The sequence below is a fragment of the Pleurodeles waltl genome, chromosome 4_1 (genome assembly GCF_031143425.1).
Source record: "Pleurodeles waltl isolate 20211129_DDA chromosome 4_1, aPleWal1.hap1.20221129, whole genome shotgun sequence".
Classification (NCBI taxonomy): domain Eukaryota; kingdom Metazoa; phylum Chordata; class Amphibia; order Caudata; family Salamandridae; genus Pleurodeles; species Pleurodeles waltl.
This window is the reverse complement of record NC_090442.1, coordinates 345,062,395-345,082,997: the sequence shown is the minus strand read 5'-3', so window position 1 is coordinate 345,082,997 and position 20,603 is coordinate 345,062,395.

Genomic DNA, 20,603 nt, shown 5'->3' with positions numbered 1-20,603 from the left:
CCTACTCGTCATTTCTGGCTTTATTTGCTGCAATATAAAACAGAGATGAAAATAATAGACACAACGCACTAAACATTCACTGAAAATGTGTACTATTACTTTTAGACTTTCCTATTCACATCCAAACAGTTTTTTTATATGTACGTATCTTCTTCCAAAGCACTATGTCCAAAAAATGCATCACAAAGCAGATAAAGAATAAAGTTCTTACCTCCCGAGTTAAAAGATTGTAGCATCTTCTGATTTTAAAGACGCTTTTCCGACCAGCTACTCTGTACAAGTGAGAGGATTTCAGACTTAATTAACATTTTCTAGCTCAAGAGTTTGCTTAAAACTCTCCAGATCTATAAAACGGTACGGAAGTCACTCAAGCTTTTTATTCATGGGACAACCCAATCATTTTATCCGACTTACAGAGAAAAGAGTATAAGCAGGAAGCAGCGCTTCCACAAGAGCTAGAGAAACTATTGCAATAGTATGGGAGGACCACTAAATCTGTACAACAAGTATTACATCAGATAGACAAAAAGCAAGTGGTGTATCAGTTCTTTGCAACACACTAAAATTGCAAAACAAACACATGCAAAGGACATTAAGGGGGTCATTACGACCCCGGCGGCCGGCGGTACACTGGCAGTAACACTGCCAACAGGCTGGCGGTGTTCCGCCAGTGTATTATGACCGTGGAGCATTAGCCATGGCCATACTGCCGGCCCCTCCACTTGAGCGCCAGGCTTCCGCCAGTCGGTCATAATCCCCAACCACCAGCCTGTCTATGGCGGTAAACACCGCCATGGAAAGGCTGGCAGTAGGGAGGACTTGGGGTGCCCCTGGGGGCCCCTGCACTGCCCATGCACTTGTCATGAGCAGTGCAGGGGCCCTCAGGCACAGCCCCATCGAGAATTTCACTGCCCGATATTCAGGCAGTGAAATGCGCGACGGGTGCTGCTGCACCTGCTGCACATCAACATTGCCGTCGACTCTATTATGAGACAGCTGCAATGTTGATGTGTCTTTTCCACTGGGCCAGTGGACAGAAACACTGTTTCTGTCCGCTGGCCCAGTGGAAATGTCATAATAGGGAGCCACCAATACCGCCAGCACTGGCGTTATTGTGGCGCCTGGGGCTTCGGCGGTCTTTCTGCAAGACCGCCAAAGTCGTAATGAGGGTCTAGGATTGTTGAGACTGCCAAAAAGTCATGCCACATTCAGGCATTCATGACTAAACCACAGATACCACAACGAAAGGTCATTACAAATAACCAATGCCCGAAGGTCCTTACTATGAGGAGATAGCTGGTGCATTCCATGAATATCACCTCTAATTATACTCTGAGCAGAAGAAAGTAACAAGGCCGCAAGATGATGATCGTAATTTTTTTTTTTTTCATAACAACAGGATGAGTAACAGAGTAAGGTATTTGTAGATGGCATAAAGCTGACAAAGATTATGCAATCCATTCAAGGACTGGCATCCATTAAGGTTTCTGGGTCCAGATGCTAATCCATAAGAAATATAAAAACACAACCCTCTCTGGTTGGCACTTTTTTTCTTACGCTCATCAAAGGGATGTTGGTTCAAGGCAGCTAATAGTGTATTCCTTGCAAAACAGGAAAAAATACCAGGTTGGTTATTGAACATGAACCTTAAGATTGCTTCTAAAATCTTCTTTACTAGAATAAATCAGTTTCTAGAATTATTCACTACACATTAGTCTATCTTTTCCAGCATTTTTAAACCCAGGCAAGGAAAGAATATGTCTGACTAAACAGGAAGCAATGGCCAACATGTTTTTAGATATAAAAAAAGAGCTGTTTGGCTTTCTGTAGAAATTGTAAAGGTCTACGAACATAAGTCCGGGCGTTATTACATGTAACCAGTTTTCAGCACCTGCAGTCCTAGGTTGCACAAATAGTGTGGCTTATTTATAAGCCCCTAGCGCCACTATAGCATCATTTTCAGCAGCGCTCTAGTAGCGCTGTACCCTTTTACATATTTACAAGGCAGTGCTAAGCCATTGTGCGTGGCTTAATGCTGCCTTGTAAATATGCCCCCTCCAGTGCAGTTTTCTGTGGTAGAGGGGCATGCAATGGTTGCAGTGGGCTTTTTTCATGCAACATGCATTGCTTTTGACACTGCCTCAGATTTATGAGAAATCGTAAACCTGAGGCAGTGCCAAAAGTAACACCACCCAGGGGTTTCTGGCAGACACGACTGGGCTGAAAGGGGAACTTGTGCACTTCAAAACCACCCTTTGATGTTTCCCCCACTTTAAAGATATTTTTGGCTATATATACTGGGTCCCTCAACCCACCAAATCAGACATTTCTGAATCTACACCTGGACTCTGTCAGAGGAACTGCCTGGCTGCCCAAATGACTCAAATGGACTGTTTTGCTTAGAAGGACTGCTGCCCTGCATGTCGCCCTGCTGCCTGCTGGTCTCTGGCTCTGCTGGAAGGACTTTGCTTTTCCAACAAGTGATCTCCAAGGGCTTGGATTGAGCTTGCCTCCTGTTCTGAAGTCTCAGGGCCACAAAGACTTCACCCCAGAGAAAAAAATCCCAATGCATTGGAAAATCAACACAACACCTGCAGGAATCGACGCAGCACCTGTCTCGCGCCTGAAAATTCACCGCTTCTCCTACTGGATTAATGCTTCACCTGCTCCTTCTTCTCAGCCTGTCAAGGATTTTCAATGCATCATCCATGGGTGTCAAAATATCTCTGCATTGCAGTGAGGAACCAAGGCTGCACTCCTGGAAATCAACGCATCACCTTGCAGCGTGGAAAGAAAAGATGCAGCTGTGCTGCGCAGGAAAATCTGACTCAGTGCATTATTTTTCAACACATCTCCTCCTCTCTGGCCCCTGTGCGTTGTTATTTTTTATGCATCCAAGGTACTGTGTGTTAAAAGGATACAATCACTGATTCTTAAGGATTAAGACTTTTTTAAACCTTTGAAAAGTGATTTCCAGACTTGTGCATATTGGATTTTTGTCATTTTTATCTTATTTTATTTTATTCAGATAATTATTTTCTAATTTTCTAAACCTGTGTGGTGTATTTTTGTGGTGTTTTCACTTTGTTACTGTGTGAGTTATTGCATAAATAATTTACATATTGCCTTCAAAATTAAACCTGCCTGCTCGGTGCTCCCAGAGGGTGAGCACAGGATAATTTGGATTGTGTTGTGACTTACCCTGACTAGGATTGTTGTCCCTACTTGGATAAGGTTGTATACCTCTGTCAACTAGAGACCCAATTTCTAACACCCAGTATTTGTTAGAGCTGCACTTGGATCCCTAGTTTGTGTCGGTCCTGGCACCATTAGTTCTGCATCACAGTAGCTCCTGTGGTCCTTCCATTCAAAAAGGACTCTGAGGTCTATTGTTTTACGGTCGCAGGTACAGCAGCAGCATCCAACATCTCTTGTTTACTAATATTTATTAACAAATTTAGTTTCCGCCTCATCCTTTGGCAATTGGCCAATAACCCATGCTTACAAGTATTCTTCTTGAAAAGAGCTCATTACTCAATTAGTAATTCTGCATGAAAGGAATTTTAATTCCCTTAACTTTAGCCCATTATTAAAAAGCAGGCCACATTTCACTGTCCTCAATCAACTCTGTCCTTGTTTAAATTACAGGATGTGTTTGATTGCACCATCTCCCCATCTTAACCTGTGAATACCTGGCTCAAATCTCCAACGGTGTATTTTGTCTAACCTTTCCTTACCCTCATTATTTCTTCATTTCTGTATTGATTATAGTTTACTGTTTTACCAAGGAGTTTTCTCTGATTCTAGGTGCTCCTGACTGCATTCTTCATTCTCACTAGCAGGCCTGATCTTCATTAATTATATTTATTTTGGACTGACTGCGCATCACATACTTTATCCCTGTACTTATGCATTTGCTTTGTAAATGCTTTGTAACTCTTATATAGTTTCTAAATGTCACTTGTGTAGCTCAGAAATATGATGGATAAGATAATATTGGGAATATAATTTCTCTTGTAATATGGAGGATGGTGTGTACATCTCTGTAGAGGCAAACGAGCAGCTGTATGTATGGAAGTAGCTCCAAAAGTGACTATCTTAGCCAAGACCCTTTGCATCCATTCTACTTTGAAATTTGGTGGTGTCAAAGAACAAGATCATAGGGTATCTTTCAGGGCACTTCAAGTATAGAGGTCTACATCGTCCCTTATGCTCTGCATTTTCTGGAAAGGATGCTATTTATTCTATGCAACCGTGTGCATGCTTTCCAGGACATTAGTTTTCTCTTTCGGGTCAGCTGAATGAGTCGTAAGAGTTTTTTCTGCCATGCCTTGCAATGTAAAGCTTCTCTACTGTGCTTAAGAAATCACTAAACACTATGACAAAATAGTACCTATGAAGAAATACCTCAACGTCATTAATCTAATCTTTGCCTTTACTAATCTGCCAAACAGCAATATCCTACAGGAAAACTGATGTGGTTTTGTCACCATTTACATTTGGGGTAACGTGTGTTCTAGTTTTCTATCTTCACAGACTCAGTACTCTTGGGCGGCTTGCTATAATTTGAGTCAGTGTGTCCTATTTCCTCCCAGAAGTATTTAGAGGAAAGCTGTGGAGAAACAGCCTTCTCAGCCTACACTAATCTGCATTCTTTAAGTTGATTTGCTCAGCTACCCGGGGCTCTTTATCAGTGGTGTCACTGGGCAGGCCCAGGAAGGCCCATTCTTAGTTGAATTTTTTTGTGGTATTGTAAGAAATTGGAGTACTTGTTGAGGTAGGTGAGATCCCACCTCAAACACTAGTCACAATCCTTGACAGATGGAACCACAAAAGTCAACAAATAAACCTGTGCTTGACCCCCAAGTAGCTTTGCCCAAAAGCAGTCAAACTTAAATTAGGGGCAATGTGTAAAGTAGTTATACAGCACCGAACTATAATAAAGTGAAAGCAAAACATATAACATTCCTGATGCAATTTAGAAAAATAAAGTATATTTTAACAAAATAAAGTGACAAATAAAGCACAACAATCCAATCAGCAGAACCTGGGGTATGAATTTTTAAAATTTCAGGGGAAAATCGCACTACAAAGCACAAAGCTCCACTCATGGTTATCTGTTTGTGCTGGACCAAAAAAGAGTCACAAGTTCAGGCTGACCATCATTGAGCGTGGGTCGGATACGAGGACCAGGGTTATCGAGCTGAAGAGTTACCTTCTCAAGTCGGAAACAGTGTTGTTTGAGTTAGCGGTAGATGCGGTAGACGCGAAGACGAGGTTTCCAGTGCAAGTAGTAGGTTGGGTGTCATGGACATTCACTTCTGTAGTGCGAAGAGTCATTCATCACTGGAGATTTGTATGGGTAGTCAACGTAGGCTGTCACTGTCAGTTTGAAGAGAAGGTCTCACTGGAGCTTTGAACTGATGGTCTCTGTGGACAGTCATTGTCGGCATGAAGAGCAATCCCCGCTGGAGCTTCCAGTTGGCAGTTGATTCAATTTCCTGGCCACGAAGAGCCCAAAACATGCATATCCTCACCTTTTCTTTAGGAGGAGTACTCTCTGAGGCCAGCCAAAGGTCCAGGACCCGGAAGGCACCTCTTTTGGATTAAGACTCACTCCAGCAGAGGCCTGCAGCAGGGCTCAGGCAGGTCCAGTTGCAAGTCCAGGCATGTCCAGTTGCAGCAGGTCAGCTGGGCAGTTACAGGACAGGGCTCCGGAAGCTTCTTGTGTCCTTGTAGCTCAATCAGGAGGTCAGCCAACTGACTCTCGGATTCACTTCTGGGGAGCCTGGGTTCTGGACAAGCAAGCCTATTCTTCCTACTTCAGACAGGAGGGGAGCCCTTCTTCCGAATTATTAACAGGTCCAGGAGTGTTCTGATGAGAGGTTCTGATGGTGGCATTATCCTCAGTGCCAGTCTGTGGGTGGGGGATGCCTCCTTTATCTAACCTTTCCCCTTCCCCCTTTCCTGAGTTTGGCTACAGACTGTCTTGCGTGACAAACGGCAGGGGGGCCTAGTTGGGTGTGAGCTGCATTTGTCAGTGAAAGAGAATGCGGCCCTTAGAAATCAGGAAGGGATGGGTAAAACTGAAACTACCAATTGATGTTCAGGGAGCCTGGGGGAAACCCTCCAGTAAATCCTGCTCAGGAGAGCAACATCCTGCCCCACAACCCAGGCCCTTTTGTTTCCATGGCTGAAAGGAAAATACAAAACAAAACAAAATAGAAGAGGCATTTACAGTCATGTGACCATGGACACTGACAGAAAGGCACAGTTGGTTTTGGCAGAAAACTGCCAACTTTATAAAAGTGTCATTTTCAAAATAGTAACTAAAAATTTGAACTTACCAATAAAATGGATTTTAAGTAAAAATTCATTTGAGTGTAAACAGCATATGTCTATCTGGTCCCAAACTGAAGATAGCACTTATTAAGTGTAAACGGATAGTGATGCAACAGGAAAACATCATTTTGAGAGTTTCTGAGTGTCTGGACATGTAAACGTTAAACACACATGCCCTACTTTTTTAATAAGAATCATCCTGCCATAAGATCCTTTAGTGCCTACCTTAGGGATCATTTATAAGTATTAAAAAGTAAGGTTTAGGCCTGCAAAAAGTTTTTTTGGCCAGGTCGAAATAGGAATTTAAAACTACACTAAAGGCTGCAGTGGCAGGCCTGAGATATGTTGCGAAAGGCTATGTTGGTGGGTGGTACAATGAGGACTGCAGGCCACTAGGAGCACATACTTATACTCCCTTTGCGCCGGATTAGCATCATTTTTTTTACTCTAATCTGGCGCAAATTTAACACCATATTTATATTTTAACGCTAGACCCGTCTAGCATCAAAATTTCAGAGTTTGCATCACTTTCTGGATGTGTGAAACCACCTTGTGTCAATGTGATGAAGGTAGACATTCCCGTCCAAAAAATGACTCAAACACCCATGCACCATATTTATCCAACCGGGCAAAAAGAACGCACAGCTGGGAAGAGGACTTGGAAAACGATGCAAAGCCCAATTTGTGTCAAATTTTAACACCTGGGTCAGGGCAGGTGTTAAAATGGGGCAAACACACCACTACTTAAGGAATACTCACACAAGCAACATCATTGCTCAAGAAGGACAACATGGAGGTGCTACTCATGCAGAATGCCAGATGACGCAGATCACAGGACCAACAGCAGCAGCTAACACCACACCAACATGGACCCCAAAGGCAACGGAGAAGGCAGGAGAGGCTATTCAGGACCAGGACAACCCTCCTGGGCCTCAGGGAACATGATATCATCCAGAGGTACAGACTCAACTGGCAAGCCATACAGCAGCTGCTGCCCCAAATTGGGCCACAGTTAACAGCCAGCCTGCAGACACCCCACATTATTCCACCGGAGACCAAGCTGCTAGCTGTCCTTCACATGTTGGGAAGTGGCTCATTTCAAACTACCGGGCCCCGGTTGCTGGGGTCTCACAGCCCTCATTCTCCACCTTCCTTCCCAAGGTTCTTAATGCCATCATCTCCCTCACACCCCACCACATCAGCTTCCCCAACACACAGCAGAAGCAGCAGAAGACGAGACAGGGGTTTTACCAAATAAATGGCTTCCCGCACATGCTTGGTGCCATTGACTGCACACATGTCCAGATTGTACCACCTGCTGAAACCGAGCACCTATACCGCAAAAGAAAGCACACCCACTCCATCAATGTGCAGGCCATTGTTGATCAGCAGGGATTGTTCACTAACATCATGGCAAAGTATCCTGGGAGTGTACATGTTTCCTTCATCTTCTGCCACAGCACCATCAATCAGCCCTTCCAGGATGGATGATATGGCAATGGCCTTCTTGTTGGTAAGTCCAGAAACCTAGTAAGATACACACAGCACAGCAACCCTGTAGAACACACAATACATACACCACTACATTGACACGTGGCCAGGAAGACACTGAGGTGTGACACTGGTAGTTATGTTTGATATACTGATCCAATGGGATTCACACCTATGCACAAATGACAGCTGCCAATTACAATAGATGCCAATCAAGAGCCACAAGGGACCAATTTAAAACCACACAGTAACAATGACATGGCCTGCACTGGCAGTACAACTTGAAAGAATAACCATTCAATATCACATAAGGCCACATAGTCAATCCCACACCCTTCCAAGCAATATGTACTGTGTAAGGGGTGTGCAATGTGTGTTGCTGCCAGTCAAACACCATGAGACACATAGCATGATGACGCTGACTCAAATGAAGGTGACATGGAATTATTTAGGCAGTACCAACATCTCACATTACTCCTGGGGTGACATTGCCAGCTAGCAATAAGGAAGTTGTCTGTGCTGTGAAAACATTTTGTTGTGACACTAATGCAAAGTGCACACTGCTACACATACTGAAAGAGACAATTCCCCATCTACGTAGCAGATGTACAGGGAGATGGACCTTCCTACACAAATACATCTACCTCCACAGCCAAGTTACCCAGCTCACCTGGAGCAAGTTCAGTAGTGTAGGTGCACGGTTGCACATGAGCCAACTGGCAGAGGGAACACAAAAGGTTTGCATAGAACTAGTCACACTTGGGACAATTTTGCATTGTCAATACAGAACACCTCAGTGCTGCCAACTTATGTAGATGTGCTGTGCATTGTCACCAAGCCAAATCAAAGGGCCTCACTGTTGCATTTCATCTCCAATTACATATGTCTAATTGGATGGGATGTCCAGGCCATGTAGTGCAATCATGTTACCACCACAGTAGGAATCTATTGTGTGTGTCGAAGTATCATGTCACCTCCAGTGAATGCACACTAAAACATATTGCTTACTACATGACGCATGGGAGATACACACTGAACTGCAAGTTTGAAAATATACCTGAGATATCAGGTCAATTAGCCAAACACACGTTTTTCAAGTCAAACAACCCAATGCAGAAAAAACCTCACAGAAGCCCAGGATCCCACACAATACCACAGACATATGAGTCACAGACAACACAAGATAACAACTGCCATGCAAAATGACATTCCTGGTGCAACCAACAACAAAATACTTTCCCCTATTTTCTCTTTCAGCTGATCAGTGTTACGGGATCCAGCCATGGATCATGACCCCATTTGCCAACCCAAGCACAGCAGCAGAGCGTGATTATAATGAGGCACATTGGAGGACACGCACCATAGTTGAACGAACGTTTGGCATCCTGAGTCCAGATTCAGGTGCCTGGACATCACCGGAGGCAGCTTCCTATATTCCCCAGAAATGGTCTGCAAGATCATTTTGAGCTGTGCCATCCTGCACAACATTTGTGTTAGGAGGAACATTCCCCTATATGAACCTGAACAACAACTGCCTGAAGAGGGGGAGGAGATGGATCCTGTCTGGGAAAATGAGGGGGAACATCCTAACACAGCTGCAGGAATGCATCGCAGACAACAGATAGTACACAATTTTTTCCAATAGTCACTATCAACACTTTGTTACTATATGGAATTAAACACCTCACTTTATCACTCAGTCATGCTCTGGGTAATTATTTATGCATCACATGTTCTCTAGGAATCAGAGTATTACCTCAGGGAGCATTCCAGAAAGACAAATTTGACTACTTCTGATGCCACAATCACATTTAATGGGTATGAATGTACAGCAAACATCACACACAGTTTGTATGAAAAATATCTTGTCTATTTCACATTTGAAGGGCAAATTCATAGGACCACAGCTATGAGACACATCTATGTTACCAACATGGTCCATTGCAGCATATGACACCCAACTATGAAACCATCAATCATTAGGTAAAAAAGTGCATCATACATGAGGCAGTGGATGTGAAATAGCATTGGTAACAGGAATGTATGACCAGACCCTTGACATCAGTAAGAGTGACATCAGCTATCTCTGCAAGGAGCATGAGTGACAATAAGTGCATCAATCCTGAAAATGGATAGCATGAATGCCCCAGGTATGACAAGCATTGCTCACAAGACATGCCCTGCGCAGTCCATCCAAGGTAATAAGTCCGGCCACTGCCATGTTTTAATTGTCTCCCCACCCTTCTCTTTGGGGTGCTGTAAATGGATTATCTGTACCCTGGGAATCATCATCTACAATCACCCAGACTCCCATTCTGACTCCTGTATGCTTCCCTTTTCAGTATGGCATGCCATAGTTCTACTTTATCAGCCTGCATGGACTTCAGGTCCCATAATGCACTGCCTGGTAGTTGGTAAGACCTGTAATTTTCTGTCCATTGCTTCCCATGGGAAACGTCTGGTTGGCCCCTTATACTGCATTCTCACCTCCAGGACTTGTGAGAGACTGAAGCTGTACACACCTGTGAGGGAGTTTGGGTGACAAGTGGTGCATCAATACTGTAAATGGATAGCACGACTGTCCCAAGTATGACAAGCAATGCTCACAATAAATACCCAGAGCAGTCCATCTGAGGTAATAAGTCCTGCCACTGCCATGTTTTAAGTCTCTGCTGACCCTTCTCTAGGGGGTACTGTAAATGGACTATCTGTACCCTGGGAATCATCCTCTATATTCACCCAGACTCCCATTCTGACTCCTGTGTGCTTCCTTTTCCATTATGGCATGCCATAGTTCTACTTCATCAGCCTGCATGGACTTCAGGTCCCATAATGCACTGCCTGGTAGTCGGAAAGACCTGTAATCTTCTGTCCATTACTTCCCATGGGAAAAGTCTGGTTGGCCCCTTATACTGGATTCTCTACTCCAGGACTTGTGAGAGACTGAAGCTGCACACACCTGTGAGCTCTATCATGCAGCCCAGCCATTTGACTCTGCCCTGCCCTTGCTGCTGCCTGGAACTGCTTAGAAGCTGCCATTCCCTGAAGCTCCTTGTTGTGCATTGGAGTACAATTCATTTGTGTTTCATAGCTCTTGTTGAATTGTGTTACAGTGCTGAGTACACCTTAAATTGCTCTTTGTTTCCACAGTGTTGTTCCTGCTTGTTCGAGTCAGTCTGTGCTCCCTGTTTTTCTGCCTTGTTCATGTTTGTTCCTGACAGAGCCTGCTTCCTGTTAGCCAGATTGGTTCCAGTCTTTGCGCTAACCAGAGCTGTTTCCTGTGCCTACATTTGCCTCATAATTGGTTTCCATGCATGCCCTCCGTTTCCTCTTGGGGTATTGTGTCTGGTAAGTCTACGATCAGTCCTCAACTGTATAGAATAGTTTAATTTGTTGGTTTTTTTTGTTTTTGTGTACGGGACATGTTTTCCAAAGGTCCAGAACCCGGAAGGCACCTCTTTTGGATTAAGACTCACTCCAGCAAAGGCCTGCAGCAGGGCTCAGGCAGGTCCAGTTGCATGTCCAGTTGCAGCAGGTCAGCTGGGCAGTTGCAGAGCAGACCTCTGGAAGCTTCTTGTGTCCTTGTAGCTCGGTCAGGAGGTCAGCCAACTGACCCTTGGAGTCACTTCTGGGAAGCCTGGGTTCTGGACAAGCAAGCCTATTCTTCCTACTTCAGACAGGAGGGGAGCCCTTCTTCTGAATCACTAACAGGTCTAGGAGTGTTCTGATGAGAGGTTCTGATGGTGGCATTATCCTCAGTGCCAGTCTGTGGTTGGGGGATGCCTCCTTTATCTAACCTTTCCCCTTTCCTCTTTCCTGGGTTTGGCTACAAGCTGTCTAGCGTGACAAAGGGCAGGGAAGCCTAGTTGGATGTGAGCTGCATTTGTCAGTGAAAGAGAGTGCAGCCTCTAGAAATCAGGAAGGGATGGGTAAACTGAGACTACCATTTGAGGTTCAGGGAGCCTGGGGGAAATCCTCCAGTGAATCCTGCTCAGGAGAACAACATCCTGCCCCACAACCCACAACCCACAACCAAGGCATAGTTGGTTTCCAGGCCCTCCGTTTCCTCTTGGGGTATTGTGTCTGGTAAGTCTATGATCAGTCCTCAACTGTATAGAATAGTTGAATTTGTTTTTTTAGTTTTTTGTACGGGACATGTTTTCCAGGGGGAGAATCCGGCCCTGGTCCTTTGTCTGGTTTTGCATGTATTCATTACTGCCAAACAGTGACAGTGTCCTATGGCTGTATTCCTGGATTTGGTACTGTGCCTCCAGCCCAACAAACAAGGGCTACTAATGTGTATGTAAGGACAATCCATGTGTGTGCCCTGACAGTCCAGACACAGATTCACTTCTGCCGCCACCTTTCGATGGGGCTTGCGTGATGACTAGCTGTAAGATTAATCTGCACAGAGGCACTGATGTTTCCTGTTGCTGTGGGAAGTTCAGAGTCCTCCCCTGTGATAAATGTAGTAATGAAACCTGCTTGTTTGTCTATAACTGATCCATAACATATTTGATCACAACAAGGTTGCTTTGTTGTCACTCTTCTGTAATTTCTGTTGTACCATAGCTGCCCTATCCCCTTGTATTCCATTAGCTGTTCTCCGGCTTTAGGTCAAATCTGATTTGAAGGATACTCTGTTAACTCAAGGGTTGGCTTCACAGACTCCTGGCTAGACCTGCACATAACTGTCACACCATGGAGGCCAATACTGACACAGGGTACACATGGCCATAGACTTGAACTGGACACTTTTGTGCAATGAACCACATGCAGCCTGGGTTGCTGGTCCACCACAGCCACATGAGGAACATAAGTCATTTACATTAGTCAAACTATGGTGTACATAACAATGTTATGATTGAATTTGAGGCTATGTGTCACAAACACTGTACCTACCTAACATGTTCAAATGCCTGACCCATGGGTATTATACACACAAGTGACCATGAAGTGGTAGCCAACGATTCATAACATGTGAGGGGTAACATACCTGACATAGCTCTCATCAGCCATCCTCAATCTTTCCTGTGTATTGTTTGTCATGGGAAATGTATTGTCCCCAAAGTCAAGCAACTACACACAGCAAAAGAGATAACAGATATTACAAATACATATCATGACTGTTGTACCTAATTGATTGGCATCTGATGGTGATACAAATTTGCATCACATTTATACATGAACATTACGCCAAATGTATTGCATGCCGATTCAACAGAGGCACACAAATAGTTTAAACAGTCAATTCACACACAAAACACACAGGCCATGATCCATATCTTTGTAGCGTAGCCTTGCTGTCCTCTATTGATGCAACACCTGCGCAAACTTAAAATTTCTATTTTAATTTCCAAAGTTTGCGCTGCTGTTGCGTCAGTTAAGACAGCTAATCCTGCACAAAGATGTGAGTATTGTGGGCTGCAGTAGCATGGTCTGTTACATGTGGCCAAACACTAGAACAGACACTGCAGAACATAGCATCCTATCTTTGTCTAGTTATAGGCTGCATGTATGTTAAAATATGAAAAATTACGTAAACACAGTTTGAGTCAGAAATAGTGACACAAATGCGTCAAAAAATGACACAAACGCACAATATACATCAATGGGTCCCTAGCGTTAATTCCACCAGCGCAGCCCAGGCAGGCGGATATCCATGGAAAATGTATTGATCCATAAATGCGTGGGATTTTGAGGCATATGTGTCAAAGATATTTGACGCAAACCACGTTAGCGTAAAAAATTTGCGCACAAGACAAATAATGGGCCACAAATGAGACAGGAAGTGATGCAATAGGATATCCTGTTTACAGAAATGGTACAGTGGGTGTACTTTCACTTTCACTTTGCAGTCTGTGATTTTTCTAGACTGTGTGGCTGTGTGTTGGATTGTTTCTCTGTGGATTTTGTGATTTTCTCTCCTGTGTGGTCTATATTTTGTCTTTTGGTGTTTAGTAAATGTATGTTGTACCTGTGTAAGTGTTTATGTGTCTTTTATTGTAGTTAGATTTGTATTTTTACTGTTGATTGTCTGATTGTGGGTAGGATTAGTTGGGGTAGTTTGGGGCTTTAATTGGGTTAGATAAGTTTCTTTTTTCTACCTCCTTTCCCTGTTTTTCCATTTGTACTTTAATAAATAGTGTTTTGTATGATGTCGGGAAGGGCAAGGCTGGGGCGCTTGGGTGAGTAGGACCTTCAGGTATTTGTGTGGCTGGTGTGCCACTTCTTCCCCATGATGTTGGAGGCTGGGGGCCGTGTGATACAGGGGTATCACACGGAGGCAAGATGGCTGCTGTGGGCAGAGGTGCTGTTCCACCTGAGGAGGATTTTCAACATGCAACGTAAGGAGCACCAGGTGAAGCATCGCTGGGCTGACCTGGTGGCCCAAAAGCAGGACTTGCTGGGCCACCTGGGTGTGGTGATTGGTGGCCCTGTTGGTGAGTACCAAATTGACAAATGTGTACAGTGCAATGCCCTGGAGTGACAGTAGCAGATGTCATGACATGCTGCATGCAATGTTTGTGGGCATGTGGAATGCAAGTTGAACAAACTGTAAGTGTACCAGGAATGAGTTGTATTACACATGGTAATACATGGTAACAATGCAGTCCGCAATTTGTTGAGCCATGTGCGAACAGTATTCAGGGCTGTATGTACCAAGCTCTTGAAAACTATTAGACTTTTCATCCTTGGCGTGGTCTCCCTTAACTGTTTGCCTCTGTTCCCCAGGTTGTTGATTTGTGCTGGACTCCGATTTTACTGTTTTTGTTACTCTGGGCACTTTACCACTGCTAACCAGTGCTAAAGTACAAGTTCTCCTTTACAAAAAGTGTATGTAATTGGCTTATCCATGATTGGCATATTTGGTCTACTAGTAAGTCCCTAGTAAAGTGCACTAGAGGTGCCAGGGCCTGTAAATCAAATGCTACGAGTGGGCCTGCAGCACTGACTGTGCACCCACATAAGTAGCTCTGTAATCATGTCTCAGACCTGCCACTGCAGTGTCTGTTTGTGCTGTTTTAACTGTAAATTCGACTTGGCAAGTGTACCCACTTGCCAGGCCTAAACCTTCCCTTTTCTTACATGTCAGACACTGCTAAGGTACGCCCTAGGTTGCCCCGAGGGCAGGGTGCAGTGTATGATTAAGGTAGGACATATAGGGGGTCATTCCGACCCTGGCGGTCCATGACCGCCAGGGCCCGGGGACCGCGGATGCACCACCAACAGGCTGGCGGTGCTTCCTGGGCCATTCTGACTGCGGCGGTAAAGCCGCGGTCAGAAAAGGGCAACCGGCAGTTTCCCGCCGGTTTACCCCTGGGCCAGGGAATCCTCCATGGCGGCGCTGCTTGCAGTACCGCCATGGGGATTCCGACCCCCTTCCCGCCACCCTGTTTCTGGCGGTTCTTACCGCCAGGAACAGGATGGCAGGAACGGGTGTCGTGGGGCCCCTGGGGGCCCCTGCACTGCCCATGCCACTGGCATGGGCAGTGTAGGGGCCCCCTAACAGGGCCCCATAAAGATTTTCAGTGTCTGCTTTGCAGACACTGAAAATCGCGACGGGTGCCACTGCACCCGTCACACCCCTACTACTCCGCCAGCTCCATTCGGAGCCGGCTTCATTGTTGAGGGGGGTTTCCCGCTGGGCCGGCGGGCGGCCTTCTGGCGGTCGCCCGCCGGCCCAGCGGGAAAGCCAGAATGGCCGCCGCGGTCTTTTGACCGCGGTGCGGTCATTCGGCGGTTCCCTCCAGGCGGGCGGCTCCCGCCGCCCGCCGGGGTCAGAATGACCCCCATAGTAATGTGTTTTATATGTCCTGACAGTGAAATATTGCTAAATTCGTTTTTCACTGTTGCAAGGCCTGTCCCTCTCATAGGTTAACATGGGGGCTCCCTTTAAATCTGATTAAAGTGTAAATTCCCTTTGGGAGTGGATAGACATGAGGAGTTTGGGGTCTCTGAGCTCACAGTTTAAAAATACATCTTTCAGTAAACTTGATTTTAAGATTGTGTGTTTGAAAATGCCACTGCGGCCGCCGGCTCCAGTAAGTACATATGAATATAATCTGGAACGCCCGTTAATTTTTGCAGCTGCATTATTCTTTAATAGCTTGAAGAGTTTTAACTTTTTTAAACTTTATTATTAGTATTTTTATCATCTGTTGTTGTTTAGGCTGTGGCACTATTGTACAATAATTCATGTTTTTTGCACAAAATCTCCCGTATTTTTAACGGGTCTTGGGGGACTGTTTTGGAACTTTTTTAAAAAAATATATCTGTATTTTTCTGTCTGGAGTGTGGCTCTGCGCCGGTGCCCGTGTTTCTAGGGGCTCCCGGTCGCATCTTTAAAAAAAATCTTTTATCTGGCAGCCATTAAGGTGCCGTTTTGCAGCAGCCATCTTGGTTGCCGGTCTAGTGGTTGGTCTGGAGCCAGGTCGGGTCTCCTGCATGCCTCATTTAATCGCGGGCGGCCGCCGGCCGTGCAGCGGACGCGCCCAGTGCCCACGGATGCTGCCTGTTTTCTTACAAATAGATTGAGGTGTTCTTCATCTCATCTTTACGCTCTTAGAGGCACCCATATATGCTCTACCCCTGCAGGTCCTTCTCAGTCTTTTGTATGTTCCTCATGTCCTAGCTGCTCTTGGTCGCCCACTGTCACCCCGCCTTCTAACACCCCTTCTCATCAACTGGGCAAACTGTTATTGCTTAACTGCCGCTCTTTGTTGGCACACTTTTTAGATGTTCACACGCTTTTAGAAGATTTAGTTCCGGATGCCTTGTTCCTGACAGAAACTTGGCTAAATGAAGAATCCTCAGTTGATATCTGTAATACCTTACCTCCTAACTATTCTATAGCTCATTTAGAAAGACTCCGGATAAGAGGCGGTGGTATAGCTATTATTTATAAAAATTTGATTAAGTGTGTGACATTGCCTCTTGAGATCCCAGAGTGCGAAAGTATGTCCTTTTCTCTATATTTGACGTCCATCTTCACCTTTTCGGGAATCCTTCTCTATCGTCCTACCGGCCCCTGTGCAGGTTTTTTGGAAATTATACCCGATGTAGTAGCCAGTTTTATCGGTAAGACTCCTAATTTAACTGTCCTTGGTGACTTTAATATTCATCTTGACAACTTAGATTGTCCTTTGGCGAAATCACTGCTAGCCTCCTTCACCTCAATGGACATGGTTCAACCTGTCACTGGCCCAACCCATCTGAAGGGCATACCTTAGATCTTATTTTTCGCAATATCCCCAATCTTACCATGTCTTCCTCTTTGCCTTTACTCTGGACGGATCATTTTTTATTGTCATTTACCTTCCCCTATGATGTTCTTAGAGATCCCCAACCTAGGCTCACCAATATGGGGCGTACTTGGTCGAAGTTGGTACCAAGTACTTGGCATAATGCACTTCGTGCCTCCTCTATAGTTAACGATTATGCCTCCCCCAATGCTGTGGACCTATTTGATATCTGGATCTCTACTTCTCTGAATTCAGTTCTGCCCATTAAAATGAGAATAAAAAAACCTGATCATAAGTCTAATCCATGGTTCTCATCCTCTCTATTCGAACTCAGAAAGAACTTCAAAAAATTGGAGAGAACCTGGAGGAAAAATTACAGCTCCTCTGCTAAAGAAGCCTACAGACAAGCTACTAGATATTATCACTATAATATTAAGGCAGCTCAAACTGCCTATTATAGCAGCAGAATTGAGAAGTCTTCTGCTTCTCAGAAATACATTTTTCAGATTTTTAAAGAGCTCACCATAATTCCTATGCCGCCCTCCCAAGTTGAAGCTTCCACTACATTAAGTAATGTACTAGCAGCTCATTTTCAGGACAAGATCACTAAGATACACTCAGGCTTTCTCCCATCTCCATCCCAGGAGAAGCCAGATGAGCAGGATATGAATCTTTCTTCTGCTATGACCCAGCTAACTAATTTTTCACCCCTCACAGATGCACTAACTCTTAAATTTATTTCTAACATCAAATCGGGCTCCCCCTTGGACCCTGCCCCCCCCATTCTTTTGAAGGCTGCAGACATTGTTGTCGCACCTCTGACAGAATTACTCAGTAGCTCCCTGTCTTCAGGTATTTTTCCCAAGTCTCTTAAACATGCTATTATAAAACCTCTTCTGAAAAAACCAAAGCTTGATCCCTCTGTTCTGGACAAATACAGACCTATTGCTCTCCTTCCCATTTTAGCTAAGATTTTGGAGAAGCATGTAAACCTGCAACGGACCAGTTATCTTGAGAGCCACGAGTGGCTACACCCCACTCAAATGGGTTTTAGAGCTCAACACAACACGGAATCGGCACTCCTTACAGTGACTGAATCGGCTCGTTAACTTCTAGATCAAGGAGGTCATGTTGCTATTATCCTTCTTGACCTTAGTGCAGCCTTCGATACTGTTGATCATTCCCTCCTCTATGACAGACTCTCCAAGACAGGGCTAGGAGGCTTAGCCCTTTCTTGGCTTTCTTCTTTCCTTACAGGATGATCCTTACAAGTTTTAGATCGTTCTTTTCTGTCTGACGTTGTGCTTCTGACTTGTGGAGTCCCGCAGTGCTCTTCTTTGAGCCCAACATTGTTTAATATCTATTTATCATCTCTGGCCACAGTAGTCACTCCCTATAATCTTTCAATGATCACCTATGCTGATGACACTCAATTAGTGGTATCCCTTTCTAGTATTGGGGACTCCTCTTCTGCTAATCTGGCCTGCTCTATGAAATATATTGGGGATTGGATGACCTTATCTAAACTTAAATTCAATGATGGCAAATCGGAGGTACTGATCGTAGGCAATGGCCCCCCTGCCTCCCCTTTGGCAGTGCATTCGGAGGCTTTTAACAGTTTGTCTTCTCCAAAGGCACATGTAAAAGGCCTAGGCTTTTTGCTTGACCCTCGTCTGACAATGGAGCTGCAAGTAAAAAGAATCTCCTCGGTCTGTTTCGGCTTTATTAGAGCACTAGGAAGATTCTTAATCTTCTGCCTTTTACTGCCAGGAGAATTCTTGTCAGGCTTTAGTTCTCTCTTGCCTAGACTATGGGAACTCTCTATATCTCAGTTCCCCAGAGTATGTAATAAAGAGGCTGCAGATTGTGCAGAACTCAGCAGCTAGACTTCTCATGAACTCCCCCAGGCACCTCTCTGCCAAATCGGCGCTGGAAACTCTTCACTGGCTGCCGATCAAACAGCGCATTCATTTTAAATCCATGTGTTTTTTTCACAGAGCCTTACATAACAGGGGCCCTCTTTTTCTTAGAAAGTGGATCTCCTTCTATGTTCCTTCTAGACACCTGAGATCTCTATCTTCTTGTCAGGTTTATATACCTCGTATCAAGAGATCATGCGGTGGTAATTCTTTCACCATCAGGGCTGCCCGGTTCTGGAACGCTCTGCCCTCTGAACTTTGACACGAATCCTCAGAACTTCTTTTTAGGAAGAAGCTGAAAACTATCCTTTTTCACAGTTAATCTGCCCCCTTTGGTCTTCCATGATTCGCTGTGTACTTTAGCGCTGGGATGTCCTAGGGTAGCTATGCGCTCTATAAACTCATAATACTAAAAAAAAAAAAAAAAAACTAAAAACGAACTTTTCGAAAGTGAGCATTTTCTTGATCCTATCTTTTCTGTGACTCTGCCTGTTTGTGGATTCCCTGTCTGGGTCAGTTTGACAGTTGGGCTTGTTGCACCTCACACTAGACAGTGACACAAAGGGAGCTGGGGTGTAGCCTGCATACCCTGATGAGCCATCTGTGCTAGGAGGGATGGGAGGAGTGGTCACGCACACCTGAAAGTGCTGTGCCTGCCCTCACACAATGCAGTCTCCAACCCCCAGGTGAGTGTCCAGGGCCTGGCCTGGGCAAGGCAGGATTTCACATTCAAAAGAGACTTTACTTTGAAGTAGGCCTCTTCAAAGGAGAAATTGGGTATAAGAAGGGCACCCAAAACCACAGACTTTAGAAACACTTCTGGAAACAAGAGGAACCTCTGCCTAGAGAAGAGCTGCAGTTGGTGCTTCTGCCAGAGTAAGAGGGCAAAGACTGGACTTTGCGTGCCTTCCATCTTGAGAAGAAATCTCCAAAGGCTTGATTTAGAGCTTGCCTCCTATTGTTTGAAGTCTCCGGGACAGCAAAGAATTCTCTCTGCCAGCACCTGGAGTCTCTGGAGAGACTCCTACTCTGCCCTGTGGTGCCCATCCAGTTCCTGGGACCCTGAAAGGAGAAGCTAGCAATCTAAAAAAAAGGAAATCCATGAACAGAGCGCCGTGTGGGGAAAAGATCGACGCAACTACGATGCGACTGAAGAAACGACGCGCCACCTGCTCCGCAGCTGAAAATCGACACTCGCTAGAAATGCGACTGAAGAATGGCTGACGGAGAAGGAGAAATTACATGCAGCATCGCTGACAGAGGCTGGGAGATCGCGACCCACGCTGCGTGGTTTTCGGATCATCGTGCGGCTGGATTTCCGACTCAAGTACCGCTGGGCGTGTAAAAACAATGCAAGGCCTGCCCGGACCCGAGATTGCTGACTGGATCGACGCATCGCTCTCCTACAGAGAGAAGAAACAACACGTTCCGACCCGGCAAAAGGAGAAACGACGCAAGATCTGCTCGTGAGTGGAATCAACGCATCGCAAGCCCTTTTTGATGCGCACTCGCCTGTGCAGGTTTTATTTTTGATGCACCCAAGGTACATTTTCACGCTATCAGGGTTAGTGTGTGTTTGAAAGTACTTAAAGACTCTTTTTGATTT